We start from the raw sequence: 13552 nt of genomic DNA on the forward strand, positions 1-13552 counted from the left end.
TTAAAGGTAATGATTAGGAGTCCTGGTGTGGTGCTATAAAGTAAGCACTGGATTGCTAACCACAAGGGTCAGAACTGACTCAACGGTACTTAACAACAACAGCAAGGGTAATAGTTGCATAGCATGATTAATGTAATTTATATTATATCATTGAGTTGTTAACATGAAAAAGGTTGAATTGGCAATTGTCGTATTATATAAGGGTTAGTAAAAAAAGCATCTCTACTATCGGTCCAGGTCATATATTATTGTTGTTGTTAAGTGCCGTCAAGTCGGTTCTGACCCACATCAACTCTGTATATGGTTTCCAAGGAATGGCTGGTGAGCTTGAACCACCAACCTTGTGATTCAAACTGTCTTTGCAGTCCAGTACATTAATTCACAGTGCCACACCATATATATACAGGTTTATTTCAAACCAAATTTATTTAAATATGTCTCTGTTATCAGTGGATTTCTTTGTATGGGATTTGTAGGGTAAGCACAGGTCAAACAAGGTCAGTTTGAGCAGTAAGGTCGGTGGTTCAAACTCACTAACCACTCCTTGGAAACCCTATACAAGATCGCTATGAGTTGGTACCAGTTTGATGGCACTTAACACCACCAACAACAACTGCTATTAGATGGCTGTAGACAAGTTCTCCGAGTCATACAAATGTCTTAGTCTGGTTAGACTATTAAAAAACAAAAGAAGAAAATGTATCCAAAACAAAAATGTTTTTAGGGCGGCTCTAATATCAAATTTTAAGCAACCTCAAGTGGACATTTTCCCAAATCATTAAAGCTTTGCAATAAGTTTGTAGGAATTCTGACCCACATGAAACTATAGTTTTTAGATGGATCATATATTTTAAGGAAAGTAGGAAAGGCCTCAAACATCAGCCAAAAGAGGTAAGACCTTCAACCTTGGCAAATGAAGAAACTGTGTCTGATGTTCAGAAATGGGTGGTATCTCACATAATTTGACATTTTGAATTTTAAGTAAACATCTTGGCCTCAGTAAGCATTTAACTAGATGGGTGCCAAAACCAATGCATGAAGACCAAGCAGCTCAAATAGCTGATCATCAGGCTTTTAAGTATGATTTATGAAAATGAAGAAGATTTTATGAAACAAATCATAACTAGAGACAAGTCTTGAATTTTCCAATGCAATTCAGAGTGTGGTTCAAGGAAAACAATGGCTTCTGAAGGAATCAGCTGGGCCAGAACAATTCAAGACAGGTCAGTTTAGAAGGTTATAGCAAAGCATCTGTTCATGTCCTCTGCCTATTTTTTGATTAGATTGTTTGACTTTTTCTTGTTAAGGAGTTTATGTTTTCTATAAATTTTTGAGATTAGTCCCTTGTCATATATGTCATTGCCAAGTTATTTTTCCCCAATCTGTATGTTTTGTTTTGTTTTTTTTAGTATTTTGTTCAAGTCTTTTGGTGTACATATGTACTTAAGTTTTAGAAGGCCCAATCGTCTAGTTTATTTTCTGCTCTTTGTGTGTTATTATGTTTGATAGTCTATTTACGTCTCAGATTAGTGCTCTGAAGTTTGCCCCTAATTCACATGACAATTTTCTACATTCTACTTTTGTGAGTAATAACTGAAGTGCTTAAAGCTTAAGAGAAGCCATCTAAGGCACTGCTATTTGTCTCCCCTTGTCCAGAGTAAAAGAGTGGAGGGGATTAAAAATGCTTAGAAATAATTAGTCCAAAGGACTGGTGGGTCACACGAACCTCAGCCTTTACCACTCTGGTACCAGAAGAACCAGATGATACCCATCTACTACTGCTGACCTCTCAGAAAGAGATCACAATAGAGGGTCCTGAACAGAATGGGAACAAAATGAAGAGCAAAACTCAAAATCATAATTTTTTTTTTTTTTAAATCAGGCTTACAGGTTGGATAGGAAACTGTCATGGCACTGTAAGATAAGCCCTGGACTGCTAACGATAAGGTTGGTGGTTCAAAGCCACTCCTTGGTAATCCTACACAGGGTCACTATTAATCAGAATAGACTCAACAACACTTAACAACAAGAACAGGTTGTGTAGAAACTGATGGAAACTCTAATACTACCATTTTACAAACTGTCATGGTTTTTAAGTTTCAGCCAAACAATAGAGTGGTCTACAGTAACACTAGGGAGGTACACACTCCTCAGAGTAATCAACCACTTGAGATCAAAACGGTAGTATTTGCCCGAGGACAAAATTCAGAAGGCAGTTAGGGGTAGGAAAGAAAAAGGAATGGAAATGGGGTAGGAGAGAAGGATGAAGTGGGATAAGTAATATTGCATTGTGTATACTGCAATCAATGACATGAAACAAAATGTGTATGCATTATTGAATACAAAATAGATTTGCTCTGTATACCTTCAGTTCATTCACTTTTTTTTTTTAATGGCCATGGTTACCGTTTTATGGCATTCCCAGGGAATATTCTTGATAGATTTTCTGAAGGACACAGGATTATTAGAAGGATTATGAAGAAGTTTTCAGAAAATGGAGAATTGCATTGTTGAAGAAAGCATCAGGCATGTTGCACCTAGGAATTGTTTTCCTATCATTACAAAACACCTGTTCATTCTTTGCGTGTAGCAAGGGCGGTCTTACAAGAATTTCATTGGAAAGCCCAACCCAATCCAGAGCACTGGTCTTGCTCCTTCAGACTTCGTTTTGTTCTCAAACCAAGAACACTAAACGGAACATAGTTCGAGTCCCTTGAGAATGCCAGAACTGCAGTGATATCAATGAAAGAACGTGGAGCTCTTTAGAAAAGGGATGGAAACAGCACTGTCAAAAGTGCAGACACAGTAGCTTCACATTTTAATATTTTTGTTTAATAAAGGTTGCAATGATTTTGTAGCAATAATCTCTGTCTTACCTTCATATATGCTTTTAAAAGCATTTTTAAAAATGTTAAGAATTTAAAGATGGTGACTGCAGGGCATTAACCTGTTGCACTCTAGGGCCCTTTTGTGAGGGTCCTTTGCAGCTTTACAGATTGCAAGGGACTTTAGATCCGTCAGGGATTCCAACTCAGGTTCCACATGCAACAGTCCTTAGTGAGTAACTTAACCTGCTCAACTTGTCTCCTTTTTAAAAGGGGATAATCTTAATATTTAATTCAAAGAGCTTTGGAGCTAATTAGATGGATTAATAATATATAAAGTACTTGTAAATATTGTTGTCGTTGTTAAGTGCTGTTGAGTCAGGTCCCACTCATAGTGACCCAGCCTAGGGTTTCTGAAGAGCCACTGGTGAGTTTGAGCTTCCAACCTTGTGGTTCAAACCAACCTTGTAGTCCTTTGCTTATCCTGCAATGCCACCCCATAAGTCCTGATGCATATTAATCATTCAAGCTTTTAAAATTTTAATATTGTTGTCAATAAAATACATGTCACATAGAATAATCATTGCCCAGTAATGCTATTCATAAATTTTGAAGGTGTCAGGTGTGTTATATTAAAATATATATATCAGCCGGTGTGTGTATATCATGAGAATCTATATTCTTCTTACATTTTTCATACAATAGCTTGATCTTTTACAATGGTCATTTCTTGAAAGGGACCATCACATTCAATCTGTTCTCAAGTGAAAAACTTCAAATATGGTTTGGTCTGTTCTGACTTTTGTGCTTGTAAAAATAATTGCGATTCTGCTCCTTTAACAAAAGTGAAAGTTTGTGTATTGGGGATTTTTTTGTCCATTATCAGGAAACTGGTGGCAGAAGGTGACTTAACATACAGCAAATTGGCAGTCAGTGTTACTCCTGCAGACTGACCCACTAATGTAAATGAATGAGCTGCAGGCTGATGCGTGGCCCTGCCCAGATGCCCCGAAAACCTGCCGATTTCTACTCTTTTTATAAAAAAAAAAAAAAATTATTATCCTACCTGTAAAGTCTCTGCTGCTTAAGGGATAACAATGCTGGGAATTTTCACTGTGAATGGAGACTTCTATTCTGTGTGGTCCTTAATTGGGAGAGGAGCCTGTCAAAAATAATATATTCACAAATACTATTAACCATTAAGGGTCTGGGATAACTATATAAACTGTCACATGGCTGGTGGCATATGGGTTGATTTTTCAGCAGTACTAAGAGCTGACAGAAATGTCTTTTAGAAATCTACTCCCTTGGAAATTTATAGTTAAGGTATTAGAAGAAGTGGGGCGGGTCTAAGGGGAGAATGACAGGGAATTAGAAGCCTGGGTAACTACTGTGAAATTTCACAATCATGACAGCTGATTCTGTTTAATTTAAGATAGGAACTAGTGTGCATCAAAATCAGAAGTTTTGGTAAATTTGAATATTTCTTCCCTAGATTTGGGCTGTAGATAATTTTGGGAAAACTAATGAGAGGAATCAAGGAGCTCTGGTAACGTAGTGGTTATGAGTTGAGCTGCTAATCTCATAGTCAGCAGTTCGCAACTTTCAGCGGTTCCATGGGGGATAAAAGGAGGCTTTCTGCTCCTGTAAAGATTTGTAGTGTCTGAAACTTTATAAAGGGTCACTATGAGTCAAAAGTGACTCCACGGCATATAACCAATGACCAACAATGACAGATAGCAGGATAATTTAAGAGGTTGATGGAAGGAAAATAAGGAACACTTTATGTTTTTGTGAAGAGAATGCTACTAGATGTATATAGGATAGTAATTTTTTTCTGTGTCATTTTTGGGTTTGTTCCCAAAGATACATCTCGTTTCCTGTGTCTTCCTTTGCACCGTATGTAAATCTTTGAGCACATGGATTGTTGACTGTTCTTCAAACAAGTACAGGTACTTCGAAGGGCAGCAGGCACATATATTTGAAGGAATGTACATTTGTTACCATTTTAAGTGCCCATCCCTCTCCCTAGTTCAAAGATTCTTGCACATTGATTCTTTTATTGCAATCTAGGGTCTCTTATAAGGAGCTCTGGTAGCGTAGTGGTTACGAATCGGGCTGCAAACCTTAAGGTCAGCAGTTCAGAACTACCAGCTGTTCCGTGGGAGAAAGATGAGGCTTTCTGCCCCTGGAAAGATTTCCAGACTTGGAAACTGTGTACAGGGTCACTATGGGTCGAAACCCACTCCACAGCACATAACCACCACCACCAGAGACTCTTATGGATCACTCATCAGAATAATGTTTCTAAATACACAAAATAAAATGTATAAGGTATAACAGCAAGAAATTATACTGGAATACAGTCCTATCCCTAAACTCCTTGCATAAGAACCCCTGCTCTAGTTCCCAAAATTTGAGAAGAATGTAGCAATTATGTTGCTACATTCTTCTCAAATTTTAGGAACCCTCTTCATCTTCCCGAGTCCTGGTGTGATGCTGTAGGTTAATGCACTGGACTGCAAAGTCGGTTTGAACCGCAAGGTCAGTCATTCAAGCTCACCAGCTGGTCCTTGGAAAACCTTCACAGGGTCACTATGGGTCAGATCAACTCAACGGTTTTTAACAATAATGTTCATCTGTAGTTCTGTAGATAAGAAATGGACTATCAACCGCAAGGTTGGCAGTTTGAGCCCAACAGCTGAACAGCAGTAGATAGATGAGTTTTTCTGTTCCCACAAAGATTTACAGCCTCTGAAACCCTATACAGAGTGGCTGAGTCAGAAAAGATTTGATGGCGCTTGGCAACAACAGCATTCATCTTCCAGGACCAATACTGAAGTCCAGCTTCTCTGTGATATTTCTACTACAATTTTTCCTTACCTGCCCCCCACCCCCTGGTGAATTATAAGTAGCCGTGGTGTTGCCATAACTTGTCATGATCCACATATTTGAAAGCCTTTGAATAGACAATAAAGCACAAGAAAACATCTTTCTGGTATTCTTTGCTTTCAGCCAAGATCCATCTAACAACAACGATATTCCTAGTTCCGTGTCCTCTTCTGAATCTGGCTTGAGTTTCTGGCAGTTCTATATTGACATGCTGCTATAGCTGGTTTTGAATCATCTTCAGAAAAGTTTTACTTGCATGTGATATTAATGATATGGCAAATCCTATGGAGGCTGCTTTATTGTTGGAATCAACTTGATGATACTGGGTGATTAATTTTATCTGCTTTAGTAATCACTGCCTTGCTGTACATTATGGTTAGTTGTGTTCATTTCTTTGACACCATATTCCCTATTGCCTAATATACTATGATGGATAAATGAACGAATGGAAATTAAATGGCAAAGTCTTTACATGAATTGTGATAGAGAAGGCCTGTGAAAACGGAAGACACTGTCATTATAGGCACCTTGGTGCTGTTGGTGGTGGTGGGTGTGTGCCATCGAATTGGTTCTGACTCACAGCAACCCTGTATAGGGTTTCTGAGGCTGTAAATCTTTATGGAAGCAGAAAGTCTCATTTTTCTTCCTTAGAGTGACTGGTAGATTGCAACTGACTTTTCAGTCAACAACCCACATTAAAATTCACCATGCTACCAGGAATGCTGTATAGACACCATATGCCACACTAAATTCTTTAGATATTGTATCTAAAGAATATCATATATCATATCTAAAGATATCATATCTAAAGGTCCCAGAACAACTTGGTAAAAACAAATTCAGTAATCCTGTATCAATGAGTAGGAAACTGAGAATCAGAGAAGCAGGCTATTTTCTATTAGTAAGTGAGCTTTTACTGAAGGAGGAAGTCCACGGTGCAGTGAAGGCATTGGCAAAGAACAAGGCACTAGGAATTGATGGAATAAAAATTGAAATTTTTCAAGAAAGTGAGGTGGCACAGGAGGCACTCACTCATCTCTGCCAAGAAATTTGGAAGACAACTATGTGGCCAACTGATTGGAAGAGATCCATATTTGTGCCCATTCCAAAGAGAGGTGACCCAGTGGAATGCGGAAATCATTGAACAATCTCTTTGATATTCCATGTGAGTAAAGTTTTGCTAAAGGTAATACAGAAACATCTACAATTATACATTGACAGAGAACTTCCAGAGGTTCAAGCTGGATTCAGAAGAGGCCGTGGAATGAGAGATATCATTGCTGATGTCCAATGGATCTTGACTGAACACAGAGAATATCAGAAAGATGTTTCTCTGTGGTTTATTGACTATGCAAAGGCTTTAAACTGTGTGAATCATGACAAGCTATGGACAACATTGTGAAGTATGAAAATTCCGGAACACTTAATTGTGCTTATGAGAAATCTGTACCTGGACCAAGAGGCAGTTGTTTGAACAGAACATTGGAACGCTGAATGTTTTAAAATTAAGAAAAGTGTGTGACAAAGTTGTATTCTTTCACCATACTTATTCAACCTGTATGCTGAGCAAATAATCCAAGAAACTGGGTTCTATGAAGGAAAACATGGCATCAGGATTGGAGGAAGACTCATTAACAACCTGCAATATACAGATGATACAACCTTGCTTGCTGAAAGTGAAGAGGACTTGAAACATTTACTGATGAAGATCAAAGAGCACAGCCTTCGGTATGGATTACCTCTCAATGTAAAGAAAACAAAAATCCTCACCACTGGACCAATAAACAACATTCTTATCAATGGAGAAAAGGTTGAAATTGTCAAGGACTTCATTCTTCTTGGATCAGCTATCAACACTTAGGGAAGCAACAGTCAAGAAATCAAATGATGTATTGCATTAGGCGAATCTGCTGTACAAGACCTTTTTAAAGTGCTGACGAGCAAAGACGTCAGCTTGAGGACTAAGGTGCACCTGGCCCAAGCCATGGTATTTTCAATAACCTCATATGCATGCGAAAGCTGGACAGTGAATAAGGAAGACCGTAGACTAACTGATGCTTTTGAGTTACAAAGTTGGAGGAGAATATTGAAAGTGCCGTGGGCTGCCAAAAGAACCAGTAGATCCATTATGGAAGAAGGGAAGTCAGAGTGCTCCTTGGAGGCCAAGATGGCCAAACTTAGTCTCTCAAACTTTGGATAAGTTGCTGGAGAAGGATATCATGTTTGGTAAGGTGGAGGGTCAGAGGAAAAGAGGAAGACCCCCAATGAGATGGATTGGCCAAGTGGCAGCATTCTTTGACTCAAGTGTGGCAACAGTAGTGAGGTTGGCCTAGGATTGGGCAGTGTTTCGTTCTGCTATGCATAAGGTCGCTGTGGGTTGGTACCGACTCGATGGCACCTAACCACAACAACAACAAGTGAGCTTTTGATTTGAATATGCTTCCTTCTGATAGCAAAACCCATGTTTCCCATGATACCTAGCTGTCTCTCTGATAAAATGGGCAGATCTCTTTCATGATTATTTTGCTTCTTTTATAGATTTTTATTAATTACTCTCAATATGAGGAAGAAACTTAGTATTTTAATAAATATAAATATAATATTTGAACCAGGAAATGATAAAATCCTTTGGTGTTAAGGCTTGCTAATAATTGCCAGGATTTGCCATATTTAGGGTCTTAGTTATCTCGTGCTGCTATAATAGAACTCCTGTGAGTAGTTGGCTTTGAAAAACAGCAATTTATTATTTCACAGTTTAAGAGGCTAGAAGTCCATCATGAGAACTTTGGCTCTAGGGGAGTCTTTCTCTCTTTGTCTGCTGTGGAGTTAAGTTTCTTATCTCCTTCCAGTATCTCTAGACCCAACATTCTTTGGAGATCTCCATACATGTTGGCATTAATCTTCTCCTGGATCTAGGAGCTTCACAGTGCAAGACCCTAGGTACAAAGGCCATACTCCAATCCCAGCTCTTCTTTCTTGGTAGTAATAGGTCCTTCTTTTTCTGCTCACTTATCTCTTTTATCTTTGGAAGATGAAAAATGTTGCAGGCCACATCCCCAAGGAAATGCCCTTTCAGTTGATTGACTGCTCATAGCAGACCTCATCATGGAAGTAATTACATTATATTAGCTCTCACCACGTGGTATTACTACATCTTAACTGCTAAATTGCTGAGAATTCGCCTAATCAAGGTGACACAAAGCTTTAACTTTCGCATTGAGTAAACCTTCAGAAAAGTAATCTGTTACTTTGATTATCAGTGATAGATTATTCAGGACCATATTTACTTAATTATGATTTTAAATTAAGTTATACATCATTACTATGTTGTTGTTGGTAAGTGCTGTCTCATCAGTTTTGACCCATAGCGACCTTGTATAGGGTTTCCAAGGAGCAACAGATGAGCTTAAACCACCGATCTTGAGCTTCAAACCGAGTTTGCAGTCTAGCGCATTAACCCACAGGTTATAACACCAGAAGATTCATAATTTTAAAGTATCTTCTTAACTAGTTATTATTACTCACACTTGTGGCAACCATAGAATTTTGAAAATGAGCACTTTTAACATCAAAATTATGGGGCTATAATTATTATTCCATAATGACAGATGTTAAGAAAGATATTATGATTCCTATTTATAGAGAGAATTTGAATGAAGATTCTAAGATTTTAGATAACTCAGTCAAGTTAACAGAGTTAAGAAGAGCTCTAATACCAATTTAAACAGCAGACCCACCCATCTATCCCCAAGTAAGAATGTTGACATTTAAACAATCACAAAAGTACTGTATTTTGTCTTCAAGTATCTGAATCATAAAATAATGCCTATCATTGCATCTCTTTTAATATTTAAATAGGTGGCAGAGGCTGAAGGAGAGGTAATAAAAGAACATTGTGGGATAATTTGTATGATATTCTTATACTGTGATGCATCACTTAATGTCAACGATGTATTCTGTGGAAGAGGATGTTATGTGATTTGGACATTGTGCTAAATTGCTAGCGATAGCATTCACCAATTTGCCACCTCCCTGTTAATAAAGTTTTGTTTCACTTTGTCTTGCTGCTGCTATCACGAGCACCAGTTTTGCTGTTTGGGAGCCATGATATACTTCACAGCGATACCTCTGAAATAAAATTAAACAGAAATAATGCTTCAATGCTCAAGACGTGTGGTACACAACATTGGATGCTTCTGCCTTATAAGTGTCAGTCTATGCAGTCTGTTACATGGTTAACTTATGATTGTTAAGGAAGGGAAGTTCACACTAAAATAATGATGGAAAACACAATACAGTACTTACCTAAGCCAGTAACATTGGTATTTATGAGTTTAAAAACATATGTAGATGCTTCAGAAGGTTCTAGGAAAAACTGTATTAAAAGATAATGGAATTTTTCCACGAAATTTTTGAAATCGCTTTGAATATATTATAGTTATATACGTACTGTACCATTATACAAATGGCAGTGCCATCACCCTGAATACAAGAGTCATAGGTGTATGTGTTGGGTAGAGGAAGCTGGTACATTTCCTAAATCCAGAAAGGTCCACTATGTTCCCTTCTCCACCTCTGTTATACTCTGATGTACAAGGAATAAAGAAGACCATAGAAGAATTGATGCATTTGATCTATGGTGTCAGAGGAGAATATTAAAAGTACCATAGACCGCCAAAAGAACAAGTAACTCTGTGTTGAAAGAAGTATAGCCGGCATGTTCATTTGAAGTCGAGGTGGCCAGACTTTGTCTCTCATACTTTGTGCATATTATCAGGAGGGGCCAGTCCCTGGAGAAGGACATCATACTTGGTAAAGTGGAGGGTCAATAAAAAAGAGAAAGACACCCCCCCCCCCAAGTAAGATGGATTGATAAAGTGGCAGCAGCAATGGGCTCAAGCCTAGCAATGACTGTGAGGTTGGCACAGGATTGGGCAGTGTTTCATTCTGCTGTGTGTAAGGTCACTATGAGTCAGTGCCAGCTCAATGGCACCTAACACCAACAGTAAGAAATGACACCCGATGGAACCAGGATGCTCATGCAGTTGCAAGTTAACAAAACAACCATTATGTGGCAGATGACTATAATGTTTTTAGTAAAGAAGTCACATTTTGTAATGAATCAGGAATTTATTTTTAAGGAATTTTAAATTTAAATAGTTTCACTTTTTATGTGAAATCTTGCTATTTTATTAAAACAAAAATAATAAGCTAACAATATAAACCAATCTCACATTTCCATATAAACCTGATAAATGGACAATATTACCAGTACATAAAATATGCAACTGCTACCTTTTTGTTATCTACACGATTCTTTTTCTTAAAATTCCAGTTGAATTATAAGTTGAGCATGTAATTCATTTGCTCCTAGTAGTGTATTAAGTAATAATAATTTGAGGTATAATTTTTGGGTATTCATTTTTTAAATACATTCATGAATTTTTAATTTAGTATGTACATAATTTAATTGAAAAAAGCAAGAAATTGTAAATTGTTTTCCTAAACAATTTAAAATGTTTATTCTAACATGATATATTGGAATGAACTGAAATAAGGAAAACAATTTAGAATGTGTTTTATCAGCTAATTTATGTGCATATAAAATATTTTAAAATCGTGATTGTACTTGAATACCTACTAAAGTGGACTCCCTCTGGTAAGGAGTGTAGTGGTTACAAAGTGGGATGCTAATCTCAAGGTCAGCAGTTCAAAAATACCCAGCGGTTCTGTGGGAGAAAGAGGAAGCCCTCTGCTCCTGTAAAGATTTCCAGGCTTGGAAATCATATGCAGGGTCACTGAGAGGTGGAACCGACTCCATGGCACATAACCACCACCACCACCACTACCACCACCACCACCACCAAAGTGGACTCCAGTTGCCACACTGTAGGATCAACAATGAACTGCAGACCATAAAGTCTTCAGTTCAAATCCACCATCTGCTCTTTGGAAACCCTATTGAGTCAGTATGTCACTATGAGTCAGAAGGCACTTAACAATAACAACAACAACAACAACAAAAGTAGGATAGGAGTGCTGATGTGGTGCTGTAGGATAAACAGTGGACTGCTAACCGCAAGGTCAGAGGTTCAAACCCACCAGTTAATCCTCAGAAACCCTATACAGGGTTGCAATGATTTGGGATTGACTTGATGGCACACAACTTATTACCAATGTAAGATAAGCATTGGATTGATAACCATAAAGGTTGGTGGTTCAAACCCACCAGAAGCTCCTCAGAAAACCTATAGAGCATTGCTACAGTTTGGAACCAACTCTATGGCACTGTACCAGCAACACATGCTAAGAGGAGTCCTGGTGATGCAGCAGGTTAAGCACTGGGCTACTACCCACAAGATCAGGCATTCAACCCCACCAGCTACTCCTAGAAACACAGAAGAGGTTATCATCTGCTCTTGCAAAAACTGAGTTTCAGCAACCCTAAGGAATAGTTATACTTTGTCCTGGAAGGTAGCTATGAGTTGGAATCAATTCATTGACAGTAGGTTTTTGTTGTTGTTGTTATGTGGATGGGCAATTTTAATATAACTGGAGTGCAGATAATTTTTTACTCACTCTTGTACAAATACCTGGATTTAGAAAACCAACAAAGAAGAAAACTCTAGGCATTTCTCAAGTAGAACGAGCTGAGAAGGATATTCAAGCCTCCAGTTGAAATATTGAAGGATTCTATGGACAGAATATTGAACAAAACAGGAAACATAAAAGAAAATTGGAGTAATGAACAGACAATGTTGACAATGAAGAGGACTTGAAGCTTACTGATGACCAAAGATTACTGTCTTCAGAGTAAATTACACCTCAATATCAGGAAAAGAAAAATCCTCACAATTGGACAGATAAACAACATAACAGCAGAAAATATTAAAGTTGTCAAGGATTTCATTTTGCTTGTATCCACAATCAGCACTCATGGAAGCAGCAGTTATATCTGTCAAATTAATGAAAACAAGAGAAGACTAAGAAACTCTCCCATATTGGAGGAAAACAAGAACACATAGATAATGAATCATTGTAACATGATATCCTGGAACAGAAAACAGCCTAGTGGAAAGCTGGGAAGATCCAAACAAAGTTTGTAGTTTTGTTAGTAGAATTGTGCCCCTATTAATGTGTTGGTTTGGGAACATACTATGGTCATTATCTATGACATCCACACTATTTTTGCAAATTTTTGTAGGTCAAATTATTTAAAAGATTAAACATTTCTAAAAATTTGGGATTAGAAATCATTAAATCTTTATTTTTAAAAAATAAACAGAAACAAACAAACAACATATTGGCAAAATTAGAGAAGGCTCTTAATTCCGTTAAGCAGACTAGTGATTACTGTTCATTAGAATGAAATTACCCAGACTCTGAAAACTCTGATAACATTCTCTATAGCTATCTTTGATCCAAGCATTAATGTTTTATATATTCTTAACGTGCAGAAAAAACTGTGAGTTACTTTTAAATATATAAATTGAAACAATTGTCAATAACAGATACTAAAACCTTTTAAAAAATACTGATTATTAAGATTATACCAAACAGAATTATCTTATTGCAGATGAAATTATTTTCATTTGTAACCAACCTAAAATGTTATATATATATATAAATCCACACTCTGGCTATATAATTTATTTTAATCAACTTTTAGAAAAGACATATACATAAAATTTTGAAATAATCTCCTTGCTTTACAATACGCTTTGTCCATCTGTCAACAGGCTTGTATATTCTCTTATGGAAAATGCCACAAATGCACCTCTGTCTTCACATCTTCACCAGAGGTGAATCTTATTCTTTGAAGAGCTACTTTCAGG

Source organism: Chrysochloris asiatica, unplaced genomic scaffold (assembly GCF_000296735.1).
Source record: "Chrysochloris asiatica unplaced genomic scaffold, ChrAsi1.0 scaffold00151, whole genome shotgun sequence".
NCBI lineage: Eukaryota > Metazoa > Chordata > Mammalia > Afrosoricida > Chrysochloridae > Chrysochloris > Chrysochloris asiatica.